An 18,598-nucleotide genomic window follows, 5' to 3' on the forward strand; every position below is an offset into this window, starting at 1 on the left:
CAATTTATTCTTATATGTTAAAAAAGAACCCTCATTTACCACCTCCTCTGGCAGCTGATTCCACACTCCCACCACTCTGTGTGAAGAAGCCCCCCCCAATGTTCCCTTTAAACTTTTCCACCTTCACCCTTAACCCATGCCCTCTGGTTTTTTTCTCCCCTTCCCACAGTGGAAAAAGCCTGCTTGCATTCACTCTATCTATTCCCATCATAATTTTACAAATGTTTGTATATACCTCTATCAAATCTCCCCTCATTCTTCTACGCTAATAGTGAAAGGGTTCTCAAGTGAGACTCCAGTGTGGTGTCCTACTTCCCTGGTGTCAGGGTCAAGGTATCCCGTGGTAGATACAGGACATTCTGAGGTGGAAGAATGAGCAGCCAGAGGTTGTGGTGATATTGGTACCAATGGCATAGGGAAGAGCAGGTTTGAGGTCCTGCAAAGGGATTTCAGGAAGCCAGGTAGAAATGTGAAAATCAAGATTTCCAAGGTTGCAATCTCAAAATTACTAACCACGCCATGTGCTAGTGAGGTGAGAAATGGCAGTTCAATATTTGATTAAGCAATCAGTATAGAAGGGAGAGCTTCAAATTTATGGATCATTTGGTTGTGTTCCAGGACATGTAGGACCTGTACACACAAGACGGTTTGCATGTGAACTGGAGGAGAACCAGTATTCTGACTTGGAGGTTCACTAGTACTACTCAGGAGGGTATAAACTAGGAGGGCAAGGGGATGGGGACCACAGCATTAGGGCGCTTGGTGATAGGGTTGAGTGCAAGAAAGACGGTTAAGATTGAAAGGAAGCACAAGAAGGGGCAAGCAAATAAACATCATGGTTCTGATGGAGTAGAATTTGGCCATTCGGCCCATCAAAAAAAAAGCCTTTTGAAACTTTTTGGTGAGCTTGAGATATCATGAGCAGTTGCTTGTTTGGAGGCGTGTGAGTTGTATCCGAGTTTTAAAACACAGGCAGAGACTTTTGGAACTTTCCAGGAGCTTGGGAAATTGCGGTTCGTTGGGCACTTGGCAAAGGCCTATAGAAAGAAGTGAAGTGGCCATTGTGGGAGCAGCCGGCTCAGTGTTAGAATGCAGAGCTTGAGGCTTGACACAAGAGGTTTTGGTGAGAAGAGGCAGAGGCTAAGGTAAGTTTTGGGCTTACAGTGGGTGGACGAAATTTGTCCTTGCAAAATTGTAATTTGTTCAGATTCTTTTTCGGTTTTGACTAGTCGTAAAACAGGTCATTCTCGTAGTGGGTCAGATTTACTGTTGGAAGTTCTTCAAACTTTATTTCATATTCAAAGTATTGGTTTTCATGTTCTCTTATGGGTCTCTGCACACAGAGGTGTTGAAGGGAATGAGCAGGTTGATTGCTTGGCTAAAGAAGCTGTTTAACTGTGGATATGGACCTTCCACTTGGCAAATCAGGAGCTAGGGGGTTGGTGGGAGAAGAATTAGGGGATTATGGCAAGACTTGTGGGATAATGGGCATAAGAGGAGACACCTTTACAGAATACATAAAAACTGTTAGATTGATGGGGGAAGAAATTATATTGACTCAATAATACCCAATTCAACTTAGAATTGGGCATACTATGCTTAATTATTCCTTGTACCTTGTTGGAGCTGGTGACACACAGAAACTGAATTCCTTTCAGACTCAGGCTGAACTGCAGAAGATGGGGAGGAGGTCTGGCCCCTGCACACGTAGCACGCAGGCCCACAAGTGTGTGTACACATCCTGGTGCCCGTGAGCTATGGGTAAGTAGCCGACTGCCTCATGGGCAGCCTCGGGAGAGACGAATGCTACGAGAGTAAACCCAGACAGCAAATCTGGAGTAGAGCCCCTAAGGCAGCTGGACGTCATTGAATATCCCTCCAGCAGCTGCTGCAGCCAAGCTGGTATTGCTTCATAAGCTTCTCTTTGGACTACACTGGTGAGGCTTGACAACTGGGCATTTTAGCTTGTGATGATGATGACCACCCATTGTCCTTTGAGACAACCATGTTATTGGAAAACATCACTCTGGGGTGTGTAGGTTTTGTCATCATCATGAAACAGTTGAACACATTCTTTTACAATGTGAAGCATATAAGGTTGAAAGAAAACAAATGCAGACTTCACTACTACCTTTGGGAGTTGATAGTTGTCATTTATAAACCTATATAAACCTCTGCCCCATCCCTCTTCAGTCCTGACAAAGGGTTTCGGCCCGAAACCTCGACTCATCGTTTCCACGGATGCTGCCTGACCTGCTGAGTTCCTCCAGCGTGTTGTGAGTGTTCCCATACACCTACCTGCTCACCATATACTCTGTTGCCCTGACCCATCAGGAAACGATCAACTTCTGCCTTAAATATACCTGCAGTCTTGGCCTCCACCACAATCTGTGGCAGAGCATACCACAGATTAACTACTCTCTGGGTAAAAAAAGTCCTCCTTACCTCCGTTCTAAAAGGTCACCCCCCAATTTTGAGCCTGTGCCCTCTAGTTCTGGATCTCTCAACCAAAGGAAACATCCTCTTCACATCCACCCTATCTAGTCCTTTTAAAATTCAGTGAGATCCGCCCCCCCCCCCGCATTCTTCTAAATTCCAGTGAGTACAGGCCCAAAGCTGCCAAATGCTCCTCTTATGTTAACCCCTTCATTCCTGAAACCTGGGTCATGGTCAAGAGAGGGAAAGGGGATTGACTGATAATGCAGAGTACACTGTGGACATTCCCCTTGGTTGCAATATACTGCTTCGGATGCTGTTGAACAGGGTACCTACCAGGGAAAGTTGCAGTGACCAGCTGTCTGGAACTGAGTCTAGTTCTGTTACTCTGAAAGGAAGGGGGGAGAAGAGGAGCTCTGTGGTGGTAGTTAGGGGAGCTGACATGAAAGAGACACCTGGATGGAATATTGCCTCTGAGGTACCGGGGTCGTGGATGTCTCAGCATGCTGGAGGTGGAGGGCAGGTAGCCAGAAATCATGTAACATATAGGTACCAAAGACATAGATAGGAAAAGGACCTGAAGAACAGCTAGGCAGGAAGCTGAAAAGCAGGACCTCGGGGGTAATAATCTGGATTATCACACGCCATACGACGATTTGGCAGATGAATGTTCGGCTAGGAAAATGGTGCAAGGGGCAGTTGTCATAATGTTAGTAATGTCTGCTGGATGTTCCAGGGTTTAAAAGACGTCGGGGAAGATAAAAGACGTCGGGGAAGTGATATTGGTAATTGTGGGAGATAAAAGACGTCGGGGAAGTGATATTGGTAATTGTGGTTAGTTTCACAGCTGCAGAAACAGAGGACGTCATGGAGGAATTGCCATGGTCAGCATTCTCCACAAAGCAAATAAACAGATTCCTGAGTCACCTCCTTCCTGGGAGTCACAAATGATCAAAAACCAAATTAAACCTGGTACATATATTGCACAGGTCAGAATCTGGGTGCCATGCAGCGATTGGCTCATTTTCAATACGTTAAAGTCTTTCCACTATCTGCCAAGGCAAAAATCAGGTATGAGATGGAATGCCTGCAGCTCCATAGACTCTCAAGAAGACTGACATCATCAAGACCAAAGCAGCCCGCTTGAATGGCACTCCCTGTACAATTATTCCTCTAACATAGTGTTTACCACCCTACAAAAGCTCTGGGCTACCGATCTGACACCATGATCTAGGGCTTATGGCACATGGGACACCTGCCCTTGCAATTTCCTGTCAATTGCGTTCCATCCTAACTTGGAAATATATTTCCATTTCTTTACCTTCAGTGGGTTTTAATATTGGAACTCATCCCGATACCATTGTGAAAGTAACACTCACAACACGCTGGAGGAACTCAGCAGGTTGGGCAGCATCCGTGGAAAAGATCGGTCGACGTTTCGGGCCGGAACCCTTCATCAGGACTGTAGAGGGAAGGGGCAGAGGCCCTATAAAGAAGATGGGGGGAGGGTCGGAAGGAGAAGGCTGGTAGGTTCCAGGTGAAAAACGAGTAAGGGGAAAAATAAAGGGGTGGGGGAAGGGAGGCAGGGAGGTGATAGGCAGGAAAGGTGAAGGAGGAATAGGGGAAAACACAATGGGTAGTAGAAGGAGGCGGAACCATGAGGGAGGTGATAGGCAGCTGGGGGAGGGGGCAGAGTGAAATAGGGATAGGGGAAGGGAGGGGGAGGGAATTACCGGAAGTTGGAGAATTCTATGTTCATACCAAGGGACTGGAGACACCTAGACGGTATATGAGGTGTTGCTTCTCCAACCTGAGTTTAGCCTCATCATGGCAGTAGAGGAGGCAATGTATGGACATATCTGGATGGGAGTGGGAAGTAGAGTTTAAGTGGGTGGCTACTGGGAGATCCTGTCTGTTGTGGCGGATGGAGCGGTGCGGCCTCCTCTACATCGTGAAACCCGACGCAGATTGGGGGACCGCTTCGTTGAGCACCTCCGCCCCCACATACAGGATCCCAGTAGCCACCCACTTCAACTCTGCTTCCCACTCCCATTCAGATATGTCCATACATGGCCTCCTCTACTGCCATGATGAGGCTAAACTCAGGTTGGAGGAGCAATCACCTCCCTGCTTCCCCTCCCCCACCCCTTTATTTTTCCCCTTACTGGTTTTTCACTTGGAACCTACCAGTCTTCTCCTTCCCACCCTCCCCCCCACCTTCTTTTCGGGCCTCTGCCCCTTCCCTCTACAGTCCTGACGAAGGGTTCTGGCCCGAAAGGTCGACTCATCGTTTCCACGGATGCTGCCCGACCTGCTGAGTTCCTCCAGCGTGTTGTGAGTGTTGCTTTGACCCCAGCATCTGCAGATTATTTTGTGTTTACCATTGTGAAAGTATTCTCTCCAGGTGGGTTGCTCCAGTTCATCTTCCCAAAGGTAATTAGGAATGTTGGCAGTGTTGCACAGCTCTTCAAAATATAAAACTATTTATTGCTGTCTCAGCCATCTTCGGCTAATGAAAGAATGAAATGCATGAGTGAGTGAGTACATCATACATTGTGAGTACATTATGTAATTGGTGGCTTTGTGGTAAAGTTTGCGGATGATACGAAGATCGGTGGAGGGGTAGGTAGTGCTGAAGAAACAATGGGATTTCAGCAGGATTTAGGTAAATTGGAATAATTGGTAAAGAAGTGGCAGATGGAATAGAGTGTTGGATATGGAGTATGATAATGCATTTTGGTAAAAGGAACAAAAGTGCAGACTATTATCTAAATGTGGAGAAAATTCAAACATCAGTGGTGCAGAGGGACATAGGAGTCCTTGTGCAAGACTCTCAAAAGGTTAGTTTACAGGTTGAGTCTGTGGTAAAGAAGGCAAATTTAATGTTGGCATTCATTTCAAGGGAAATAGAATATAAAATCAAGGAGATAATACTGAGCCTTTATAAGACATTAGTCAGGCCGTATTTGGAGTATTGTCAACAGGTTATGCTCCAGATCTCAGAAGGGATGTACAGTACAGTGCAGCACAGTATAGTACAGAGGTTCATTGAGCAGTACAGCACAGTACAGTACAGTATAGGACAGTACAGTGCAGCACAGGACAGAACAGTACAGTGCAATAGAGTACCGTATAGGACAGGACAGAGGTTCATTGAACAATACAGTACAGTGCAGTAGAGGTTCATTGAACAGCACAGGACAGTGCAGCACAGTACAGTATAATACAGTATAGATCAGTATAGTATAGGACAAGGCAGGACAGAAGTTAATTGAACAGTACAGTACAATACAGTAAAGTACAACATAGTACAGCACAGGGGTTCAAGTACAGTACAGGACATAGGTTCATTGAACAGTACAGCACAGGGGTTCATTGAACAACACAGTACAGTGCAGTATAACTCAGTACAGTATAGGACAGGACAGAGGTTCATTGAACAGCACAGTACAATACAATGCAGTTCAATACAGCACAGTACAGTACAATATGGTACAGTATAGAACAGGACAGGTGCATTGAACAGTACGGTACAGTACATTACAATACAGGACAGGACAGAGGTTCATTGAACAGCACAGTACAACACAGCACAGCACAACACAGTACAGTGTAGGACACAAACACGAGAAAATCTGCAGGTGCTGGAAATTCAAGCAACACACACAAAATGCTGGTGTAACGCAGCAGGCCAGGCAGCATCTACAGTATAGGGAAGTACAGTCAACGTTTCGAGTCGAGACCCATTGTCAGGACTAACGGAAAAAAGAGATAGTAAGAGATTTTAAAGTGGGAGGGGGAGGGGGAGACCCGAAATGATAGGAGAAGACAGGAGGAGGAGGGATGAAGCCAAGAGCTGGGAAGTTGATTGGCAAAAGGGACATAAGGCTGGAGAAGGGGAAGTATCATAGGACAGAAGGCCTTGGAAGAAAGAAAGTGGGAGGGGAGCACCAGAGGAAGATGGAGAACAGGCAAGGAGTTATTGTGAGAGGGAAAGAGAGAGAGAAAAAAATAGGGATGGGGTAAGAAGGGGAGGAGGGGCATTAACGGAAGTTAGAGAAATCAATGTTCATGCCATCAGGTTGGAGGCTACCCAGACGAAATATAAGGTGTTGTTCCTACAACCTGAGTGTGGCTTCATCTCGACAGTAGAGGAGGCCATGGATTGACATATCGGAATGGGATGTGGAATTAAAATGTGTGGCCACTGGGAGATCCTGCTTCCTCTGGCGGACAGAGCGTAGATGTTCAGCGAATCCCCTTCTCTCAATTAAAATGCCATCACCTTCTCTCAATTAATAGACAATAGGTGCAGGAGTAGACCATTCGGCCCTTCAAGCCAGCACCGCCATTCACTGTGATCATGGCTGATCATCCTCAGTCAGTACCCCGTTCCTGCCTTCTCCCCATATCCTTTGACTCCGCTATCATTAAGAGCTCTATCTAACTCTTTCTTGAAAGCATCCAGAGAATTGGCCTCCACTGCCTTCTGAGGCAGAGCATTCCACAGATCCACAACCCTCTGGGTGAAAAAGTTTTTCCTCAACTCCGTTCTAAATGGCCTACCCCTTATCCTCAAATTGTGGCCTCTGGTCTGGACTCCCCCAACATCGGGAACATGTTTTCTGCCTCTAGCGTGTCCAATCCCTTAATAATCTTATATGTTTCAATCAGATCCCCTCTCATCCTTCCAAATTCCGGTGTATACAACCCCAGTCGCTCCAATCTTTCAACATATGACAGTCTCGCCATCCCGGGAATTAACCTCGTGAACCTCCGCTGCACTCCCTCAATAGCAAGTATGTCCTTCCTCAAATTTGGAGACCAAAACGGTACACAATACTCCAGGTGTGGTCTCACCAGGGCCCTGTACAACTGCAGAGGGACCTCTTTGCTCCTATACTCAACTCCCCTTGTTATGAAAGCCAACATGCCATTGGCTTTCTTCACTGCCTGCTGTACCTGTATGCTTATATTGTGACTGATGAACAAGGACACCAAGATCTTGTTATGCTTCCCCTTTTCCTAACTTGACACCATTCAAATAGTAATCTGCCTTCCTGTTCTTGCCACCTCACATTTATTCACATTAAACTGCATCTGCCATGCATCTGCCCACTCACCCAACCTGTCCAAGTCATCCTACATTATCTCAACATCCTCCGCACATTTCACACTGCCACCCAGCTTTGTGTCATCTGCAAATTTGTTATTGTTACTTCTAATCCCTTCATTTAAATCATTAATGTACATTGTAAATAGCTGCGGTCCCAGCACTGAGCCTTGCGGTACCCCACTAGTCACTGCCTGCCATTCTGAAAGGGACCCGTTAATCCCTACTCTTTGTTTCCTGTCTGCCAACCAATTTACGATCCATGTCAGTACCCCACCCCCAATACCATGTGCTCTACTTTTAGCCCACTAATATCCTATGTGGGACCTTATCAAAGGCTTTCTGAAAGTCCAAGTACACTACATCCACTGGCTCTCCCTTGTCCATTTTCATAGTTACGTCCTCAAAAAATTCCAGAAGATTAGTCAAGCATGATTTCCCCTTTGTAAATCCATGCTGATTCAGACTGTCCTGTTACTGCTATCCAAATGTGCCGCTATTTCATCCTTTATGATTGACTCCAGCATCTTCCCCACCACTGATGTCAGGCTAACTGGTCTATAATTCCCTGTTTTCTCTCTCCCTCCTTTCTTAAAAAGTGGGGTAACGTTATCTACCCTCTAGTCCTCAGGAACTGATCCTGAATCCATAGAACATTGGAAAATAGTTACCAATGCGTCCACGATTCCACCTCCTTAAGTACCCTGGGGTGCAGACCATCAGGTCCCGGGGATTTATCAGCCTTCAGTCCCATCAGTTTACCCAACACCATTTTCTGCTTAATGTGAATCTCCTTCAGTTCCTCCATTACCCTAGGTCCTCTGGCCACTATTACATCTGGGAGATTGTTTGTGTCTTCCCTAGTGAAGACAGATCCAAAGTACCTGTTCAGCTCATCAGCCGTTTCCTTGTTCCCCATAATAATTTCACCCGTTTCTGTCTTCAAGGGCCCAACTTTGGTCTTAACTAATTTTTTTCCTCTTCACATACCTAAAGAAGCTTTTACTATCCTCCTTTGTATTCTTGGCTAGCTTACCTTTGTACCTCATCTTTTTCCCCCGTATTGCCTTTTCAGTTATCTTCTGTTGCTCCTTGAAAGTCTCCCAATCCTCTGGCTTCCTGCTCATCCTTGCTATGTTATACTTTCTCCCTTTTATTTTTATACTGTCCTTGACTTCCCTTGTCATCCACGGTCGCCCCTTCCTCCCCTTAGAATCTTTCTTCCTCTTTGGAATGAACTGATCCTGCACCTTCTGTATTATTCCCAGAAATACCAGCCATTGTTGTTCCACTGTCATCCCTGCTAGGGTATCTTTCCAGTCAACTTTGGCCAGCTCCTCCCTCATGGCTCCATAGTCCCCTTTGTTCAACTGTGATACTGACACTTCCGATTTTCCCTTCTCCCTCTCAAATTGTAGTTTAAAACTTATCATATTATGGTCACTACCTCCTAATGGCTCCTTTACCTTGAGTTCCCGTATCAAATCCAGTCATAATACAACACTAAATCCAGAATTGCCTTCTCCCTGGTAGGTTCCAGTACAAGCTGCTCTTAGAATCCATCTTAGAGGCACTCCACAAACTCCTTTTCTTGGGGTCCAGTACCAACCTGATTTTCCCAGTCTACCTGCATGTTAAAATCCCCCATAAAAACTGTAGCATTACCTTTGCGACATGCCAATTTTAACTCTTGATTCAACTTGCACCCTATATCCAGGCTATTGTTTGGGGGCCTGTAGATAACTCCCATTAGGGTCTTTTTGCCCTTACAATTTCTCAGTTCTATCCATACTGACTCTACATCTCCTGATTCTGCGTCCCCCCTCGCAAGAGGCTGAATTTCATTCATCACCAACAGAGCCACCCCACCCCCTCTGCCCACCTGTTAAAATGCAATCCCCTTCTCTCAATTAAAATGCCATGCCCTTCTCTCAATTCCTCTGTCTCCGCCGCATCTGCTCTCATAGAAACATAGAAAATAGGTGCAGGAGTAGGCCATTCGGCCCTTCGAGCCTGCACTGCCATTCAGTATGATCATGGCTGATCATCCAACTCAGAACCCTGCACCAGCCTTCCCTCCATACCCCCGATCCCTTTAGCCACAAGGGCCATATCTAACTCCCTCTTAAATATAGCCAATGAAATGGCCTCAACTGTTTTCTGTGGCAGAGAATTCCACAGATTCACCACTCCCTGTGTGAAGAAGTTTTTCCTCATCTCGGTCCTAAAAGGCTTCCCCTTTATCCTCAAACTGTGACCCCTCGTTCTGGACTTCCCCAGCATCAGGAACAATCTTCCTGCATCTAGCCTGTCCAATCCCTTTAGGATTTTATACGTTTCAATCAGATCCCCCCCTCAATCTTCTAAATTCCAACGAGTATAAGCCTAGTTCATCCAGTCTTTCATCATATGAAAGTCCTGCCATCCCAGGAATCAATCTGGTGAACCTTCTTTGTACTCCCTCTATGGCAAGGATGTCTTTCCTCAGATTAGGGGACCAAAACTGCACACAATACTCCAGGTGTGGTTTCACCAAGGCCTTGTACAACTACAGTAGTACCTCCCTGCTCCTGTACTCGAATCCTCTTGCTATAAATGTTAGCATACCATTCGCCTTTTTCACCGCCTGCTGTACCTGCATGCCCACTTTCAATGACTGGTGTATAATGACACCCAGGTCTCATTGCACCTCCCCTTTTCCTAATCGGCCACCATTCAGATAATAATCTGTTTTCCTGTTTTTGCCACCAAAGTGGATAACTTCACATTTATCCACATTAAATTGCATCTGCCATGAATTTGCCCACTCACCTAACCTATCCAAGTCACCCTGCATCCTCTTAGCATCCTCCTCACAGCTAACACTGCCGCCCAGCTTCGTGTCATCCGCAAACTTGGAGATGCTGCATTTAATTCCCTCATCCAAGTCATTAATATATATTGTAAACAACTGGGGTCCCAGCACTGAGCCTTGCGGTACCCCACTAGTCACTGCCTGCCATTCTGAAAAGGTCCCATTTATTCCCACTCTTTGCTTCCTGTCTGCCAACCAATTCTCTATCCACATCAATACCATACCCCCAATACCATGTGCTTTAAGTTTGCACACTAATCTCCCGTGTGGGACCTTGTCAAAAGCCTTTTGAAAATCCAAATATACCACATCCACTGGTTCTCCCCTATCCACTCTACTAGTTACATCCTCAAAAAATTCTGAGATTCGTCAGACATGATTTTCCTTTCACAAATCCATGCTGACTTTGTCCGATGATTTCACCGCTTTCCAAATGTGCTGTTATCACACCTTTGATAACTGACTCTAGCAGTTTCCCCACCACCGATGTTAATCGGTCTATAGTTCCCTGGTTTCTCTCTCCCTCCTTTTTTAAAAAGTGGGGTTACATTAGCCACCCTCCAATCCTCAGGAACTAGTCCAGAATGTAAAGAGTTTTGAAAAATTATCACTAATGTATCCACTATTTCTTGGGCTACTTCCTTAAGCACTCTGGGATGCAGACCATCTGGCGCTGGGGATTTATCTGCCTTTAATCCCTTCAATTTACCTAACACCACTTCCCTACTAACATGTATTTCCCTCAGTACCTCCATCTCACTGGACCCTCTATCCCCTACTATTTCCGGAAGATTATTTATGTCCTCCTTAGTGAAGACAGAACCAAAGTAATTATTCAATTGGTCTGCCATGTCCTTGCTCCCCATAATCAATTCACCTGTTTCTGTCTGTAGGGGACCTACATTTGTCTTAACCAATCTTTTTCTTTTCACATATCTATAAAAGCTTTTACAGTCAGTTTTGACTTTTTCATCCTCTCAGGACGAGGCTTTTCATTCCAGGATGAAGGAGATGTCTTCCTTTTTAAAAGAAAGGGGCTTCCCTTCCTCCACCATCCACTCTGCCCTCAAACGCATCTTTCCCATTTCACGCACATCTGCTGTCACCCCATCCTCCCGCCACCGCACTAGGGATAGGGTTTCTCTTGTCCTCACTTACCACCCCACCAGCCTCCGTGTCCAACATATATTTCTCCGTAATTTCCGCGATCTCCAATGGGATCCCACCACCAAACACATCTTTCCCTTCCACCCCCCCAGCACTTTCTGCTTTACGCAGGGATCGCTCCCTACGCGACTCCCTTGTCCAATAGTCCCCCCCCATCCCTTCCCACTGATCTCCCTCCTGGCACTTATCCTTGTAAGCGGAACAAGTGCTACACCTGCCCTTACACTTCCTCCCTCACTACCATTCAGGGCCCCAGACAGTCCTTCCAGGTCAGGCGACACTTCATCTGTGAGTATGCTGGTGTGATATACTGTGTCCGGTGCTCCCGGCGTGGCCTTCTATATATTGGTAAGATCCAACACAGATTGGGAGACCATTTCGCTGAACACCTATGCTCTGTCCGCCAGAGGTAGCAGGATCTCCCGGTGGCCACACATTTTAATTCCACGTCCCATTCCCATTCCGATATAGAACATAGAATAGTACAGCACAGTACAGGCCCTTCGGCCCACAATGTTATGCCAACCCTCAAGCCCTGCCTCCCATATAACCCCCCACCTTAAATTCCTGCATATACCTGCCTAGTAGTCTCTTAAACTTCACTAGTGTATCTGCCTCCACCACTGACTCAGGCAGTGCATTCCACGCACCAACCACTCTCTGAATAAAAAACTTTCCTCTAATATCCGCCTTGAACTTCCCACCCCTTACCTTAAAGCCATGTCCTCTTGTATGAACAGTGGTGCCCTGGGGAAGAGGCGCTGGCTATCCACTCTTTCTATTCCTCTTAAAATCTATCATGTCTCCTCTCATCCTCCTTCTCTCCAAAGAGTAAAGCCCTAGCTCCCTTAATCTCACCGTGTAAGTGTCTGACTGGTTAAGAGTCTGACTGGTTAAGAGTCTGACGGGGTAAGTGTCTGACCGGTTAAGAGTCTGACCGGGTAAGACTCAGACCGTGTAAGTGTCTGACTGGCTAAGAGACTGACCGGTTAAGAATCTGACCGAATTTGTGTCTGCCTAGTTAAGAGTCTGACCGGTTAAGTGCGTGACCGGTTAAGAGTTTGACCAGGTAAGGGTCTGACCGGATAAGTGTCTGACCGGGTAAGTTTCTGACCGATTAAGAGTCTGACTGAGTATGTGTCTGATTGGTTAAGAGTCTGAACGGGTATGTGTCTGACCGGTTAAGAGGCTGACCAAGTAAGTGTTTGACCGGGTAAGTGTCTGACCGGGTAAGTGTCTGATCGGTTGAGAGTCTGACCAGTTGAGAGTCTGACTAGTTAAGAGTCTGACCGGTTAAGAATCTGACTTGGTAAGCATTTGACAGGTTAAGTGTCTGACCAGTTAAGAGTCTGACCGGGTATGCTAATCCATGGCCTCCTCTACTGTCGAGATGAAGCCACACTCAGGTTGGAGGAACAACACCTTATATTCTGTCTGGGTAGCCTCCAACCAGATTGCATGAACATTGATTTCTCTAACTTCCTTTAATGCCCCTCCTCCCCTTCTTACCCCATCCCTAACTTTTTTTTCTCTCGTTCTCTCTCACAGTAACTCCTTGCCTGTTCGCCATCTTCCTCTGGTGCTCCCCTCCCCCTTTCTTTCTTCCAAGGCCTTCCATCCTATGATACTCCCCCTTCTCCAGCCTTGTATCCCTTTTACTTATCAACTTCCCAGCTCTTGGCTTCATCCACCGCACCCCCCATTGTCTTTTTGGGTCTCCCCCTCCCCCTCCCACTTTAAAATCTCTTACTATCCTTTTTTTACGTTAGTCCTGACGAAGGGTCTCGGCCCAAAACGTCGACTGCACTTCTTCCTATAGATGCTGCCTGGCCTGCTGCGATCCACCAGCACTTTGTGTGTGTGCAGGACAGGTCAGAGTTTCATTGAACAGTGCAGCACAGTACAATACAACAGTATAGAACACCACAGCACAGGGGTTCACTGAACAGTGCAGTACAGTACAACACTACATATTACAATGCACCACAGTACAGTACAGGACAGTGTAGGACTGGACAGAGGTTCATTGAGCAGTATAGTACATCACAGGGGTTCATTGTACAGCACAGCACAGTACACTGCAGTATAGTACAGTACAACATAGAACAGTATAGGACAGGACAGAGTTTCATGGAACAGTACAGTACAATAAAGTACAATACAGTACAGCACAGTGCAGCACAGTACAGGATAATACAGTACAATACAGTATAGTTCAACAAAGTACAGTAGAATACAGGACAAGACAGGCTCATTGAACAGTACAATACGGAAGAGTACAGCACAGTACTATACAGGACAGTACAGGAAAGGACAGAAGTTCATTGAACAACACAGCACCATACGGTACAGCACAGGGGTTCATTGAACAGCACAGCACTGCAGAGTACAGTGCATATAGCACATGACACTAAACTACACAGAACAGTACAGAACTTCATCGTACAGTAGAGCTCGGAACAGTACAACATAGAGGTTCATTGTACCGTACAGGACAGAATAGTACAACACAGGTTCATTGTACAGTACAGGACAGAACAGTACAACATAGAGGTTCATTCTACAGTACAGGACAGAACAGCACAACATAGAGGTTTATTGTACAGTACAGTACAGCACAGTACAACAGAAGTCCATTTTACACTACAGGACAGAACAGTACAACATAGAGGTTCATTGTACAGTACAGCACAGAACAGTTCAACATAGAGGTCCATTGTACAGTATAGGACAGAATAGTACAACATAGGTTCATTGTACAGTACATGAGAGAACAGTACAACATAGAGTCACGTTGTACAGGACAGAACAGTACAACACAGATGTCCATTGAACAGTACAGGACAGAACAGTACAACATAGAGGTCCATTGTACAGTACAGGACAGAACAGTACAACATAGAGGTTCATTGTACAGGAGAGTATAGTACAACACAGAGGTCCACTGAACTGTACAGGACAGAACAGAACAACATAGAGGTCCTTTGAACAGTACAGGACAGAACAGTACAGCATAGAGGTTCATTCTCCAGGACAGAACAATACAACAGAGAGATTCATTGCACAGTACAGCACAGACCAGTACAACATAGAGGTTCATTTGACAGCACAGGACAGAACTGTACAACATAGACGTTTGTTGTACAGTACAGGACAGAACAGTTCAACTTGGAGGTTCATTGTACAGAACAGGATGACATAGAGGTTCATTGTACAGTTCAGAACAGAACATTACGAGATAGAGGTCCATTGTACAGTACAGGACAGAACAGTATAACACAGAGGTTCATTGTACAGGAGAGTATAGTACAACACAGAGGTCACTGAACTGTACAGGACAGAGCAGTACAACATAGAGGTTCATTGTACAGTACAGGACAGAACAGTATAACATAGTGCTTCATTCTGCAGGACAGAACAGTACAACAGAGAGGTTCATTGCACAGTACAGTACAGACCAGTACAACATAAAGGTTCATTCTACAGCACAGGACAGAACTGTACAACATAGAGGTTCATTGTACAGACCAGGACAGAACAGTTCAACACTGAGCTTCATTGTACTTTACAGGACAGAACAGGACAACATAGAGGTTCATTGTACAGTACAGGATGGAACAGTAGAACATAGAGGTTCATTGTACAGGACAGAATATTACAACACAGTGGTCCATTGAACACTACAGGACAGAACCGTACAACATAGAGGTTCATTGTACAGTACAGGACAGAACAGTACAACTTAGAGGTCCATTGTACAGTGCAGAACAAAACACTAGAACATAGAGGTTCATTGCACAGGACAGAACAGTACAACATAGACGTTCATTGTACCGGACAGGACAGAACAGTACACCATAGAGGTCCATTCTACAGTATAGTACAGAACTGTACAACACAGGTCTATTGTACAGTACAGCACAGAACAGTACAACATAGAAGTTTATTGTACAGTACAGGAGAGAACAGTACAACATAGAGGTCCATTGTACAGGACAGAACAGTACAACGCAGAAGTCTATTGAACAGCACAGGACAGAACACGACAACATAGAGGTCCATTTTACATTAAAGGACAGAACAGTACAGCATAGAGGTCTATTGTACAGGACAGAAGAGTACAACACTGCGGTCCATTGAACAGTATAGGACAGAACAGTACAACACAAAAGTTCATTGAACAGTACAGCACAAAACAGTACAACGTAGAGGTTTATTGTACAGTACAGGACAGAACAGTATAACATAGAAGTCCACTGTACAATACAGGACAGAATAGTTCAACATGGAGTTTCATTGTACAGTACAGGGTAGAACAGTACAACATAGTGGTTCATTGTACAGTACAGGACAGGACAGTACAAGATAGAGGTTCATTGTACAGTACAGGACAGAACATTGCAACATAGAGGTTCATTGCACAGGACAAATCAGTACAACATAGAGGTCCATTGTACAGGACAGAACAGTACAACACAGATGTTCATTCTCCAGGACAGAACAGTACAACAGAGAGGTTCATTGTACTGTACAGGACAGACCAGTACAACATATTGGTCCATTCTGCAGTACAGGACAGAACTGTACATCATAGAGGTTCATTGTACAGTACAGGAGAGAACAGTACAACATAGAGGTTCATTGTACAGGACAGAACAGTACAACATAGAGGTCCATTGTACAGAACAGTAGAACATAGAGGTTCATTGTAGAAGACAGAACAGTACAACATAGAGGTTCATTGTACAGGACAGGACAGAACAGTACAACATAGAGGGTCCTTCTCCAGGACAAAACAGTACACCAGAGAGGTTCATTGCATAGTACAGGACAGACCAGTACAACATAGGAGTCCATTCTACAGTATAGTACAGAACTGTACAACATAGAGGTTCATTGTACAGTACAGGACTGAACAGGAGAATATAGAGGTACATTGTACAGTTCAGAACAGAACAGTATACATAGAGGTTCATTGGACAGTACAGTACAGGACAGAACAGTACAACATAGAGGTTCATTGTACAGTACTAGAGTGAACAGTACAACGTAGAGGTGCACTGTACAGGACCAAACAGTACAACACAGAGGTCCATTGTACAGTACAGCACAGAACAGTACAACATAGAGGTTCTTTGTACAGTACAGGGCAGAACAGTACAACATAGAGGTTCATTGTACAGGACAGAACAGTACAACGTAGAGGTCTATTGTACAGTATAGGACAGAACAGTATACCATAGAGGTTCATTGTACAGTGCAGGACAGAACAGTACAGCATGGAAGTTCATTAAATAGTACAGAGCAAAACAGTACAACACAGTGGTTCATTATACAGTAAAGTACTGAACAGTACAACATCGAGGTCCATTCTACAGTATACTACAGAACAGTTCAACATAGAGGTTGATTGTACAGTACAGGAGAGAACAGTACAACATAGAGTTCCATTGTACAGGACAGAAGAGTACAATGCGGTCCATTGAACAGTATAGGATGGAGCAGTACAACACAGAAGTTCATTGAACAGTACAGCATAAAACAGTACAACATAGAGGTTCATTGTACAGTACTGGAGAGAACAGTACAACATAGAGGTCCACTGTACAGGGCAGAACAGTACAACACAGAGACCCATTGTTCAGTACAGCAGAGAACAGTAGAACATAGAGGATTATTGTACAGTACAGGAGAGAACAGTACAACATAGAGGTCCATTGTTCAGGACAGAACAGTACAACGCAGAGGTCCATTGAACAGTACTGAAAAGAACAGTAGAACATAGAGGTTCATTGTACAGGTTAGAACAGTACAACATAGAGGTTCATTGTACAGTACAGGAAAGAACAGTAAAACAGAGGTTCATTGTACAGGACAGAACAGTACAACATTGAGGTTCATTGAACAGTACTGAAAAGAACAGTAGAACATAGAGGTTCATTGTACAGGTTAGAACAGTACAACATAGAGGTTCATTGTACAGAACAGGAAAGAACAGTAAAACAGAGGTTCATTGTACAGGACAGAACAGTACAACATAGAGGTTCATTGTACAGGACAGAACAGTACAACACAGAGGTCCATTGTACAGTACAGCAGAGAACAGTAGAACATAGAGGTTTATTGTACAGTACAGGAGAGAACAGTACAACATAGAGGTCCATTGTACAGGACAGAACAGTAGAACGTAGAGGTCCATTGAATAGCACAGGACAGAACAGTCTACATAGAGGTCCATTGGACAGTACAGGACAGAACAGTACAAAATAGGGGTTCATTGTACAGTACTGGAGTGAACAGTACAACACAGAGGTCCATTGTACAGGACAGCACAGAACAGTGCAACATAGAGTCCTGAGGAAGGGTCTTGGCCTGAAATATCGACTGCACCTCTTCCTAGAGATGCTGCCTGGCCTGCTGCGTTCACCAGCAACTTTTATGTGTGTTGCTTGAATTTCCAGCATCTGCAGAATTCCTGTTGTCAACATAGAGGTTTATTGTACAGTACAGGACAGAACAGTACAACGCAGAGGTCCATCGTGCAGTACAGGACAGGACAGTACAACATAGAGGTCCATTGTACAGTACAGGAAAGAACAGTAGAACATAGAGGTTCATTGTACAGGACAGAACAGTACAACATATAGGTTCATTGTACAGGGCAGGACAGAACAGTACAACATAGAGGTTTATTCACTAGGACAGAACAGTACACCGGAGAGGTTCATTGCACAGTACGGGACAGACCAGTACAACATAGAGGTCCATTCTACAGTATAGTACAGAACTGTACAACATAGAGGTTCATTTTACAGTACAGGGCAGAACAGGAGAATATAGAGGTACATTGTACAGTTCAGAACAGAACAGTACAACATAGAGGTCCATTGGACAGTACAGGTGAGAACAGTACAACGCAGAGGTCCATTGAACAGTACAGGACAGAGCAGTACAACATAGAGGTTTATTGTACAGTATTGGAGAGACCAGTACAACATAGAGGTCCACTGTACAGGACAGAACAGTAC

At 45.0% G+C, this 18,598-nt stretch overlaps 1 protein-coding gene across 1 annotated transcript in view; it reads left to right on the forward strand.

Annotated features, from left to right (window-relative positions):
* LOC140196519 (toll-like receptor 2) overlaps nt 1-18,598 on the forward strand; it is a 138,265-nt gene that overhangs the window by 34,063 nt on the left and 85,604 nt on the right. The window contains exon 2 of the mRNA XM_072255856.1: nt 1,659-1,761. The gene's annotated coding sequence lies outside the window, so the exon portion shown is untranslated. The remainder of the gene's footprint in view (nt 1-1,658; nt 1,762-18,598) is intronic.

The sequence above is a fragment of the Mobula birostris genome, chromosome 4 (genome assembly GCF_030028105.1).
Source record: "Mobula birostris isolate sMobBir1 chromosome 4, sMobBir1.hap1, whole genome shotgun sequence".
Lineage (NCBI taxonomy): Eukaryota > Metazoa > Chordata > Chondrichthyes > Myliobatiformes > Myliobatidae > Mobula > Mobula birostris.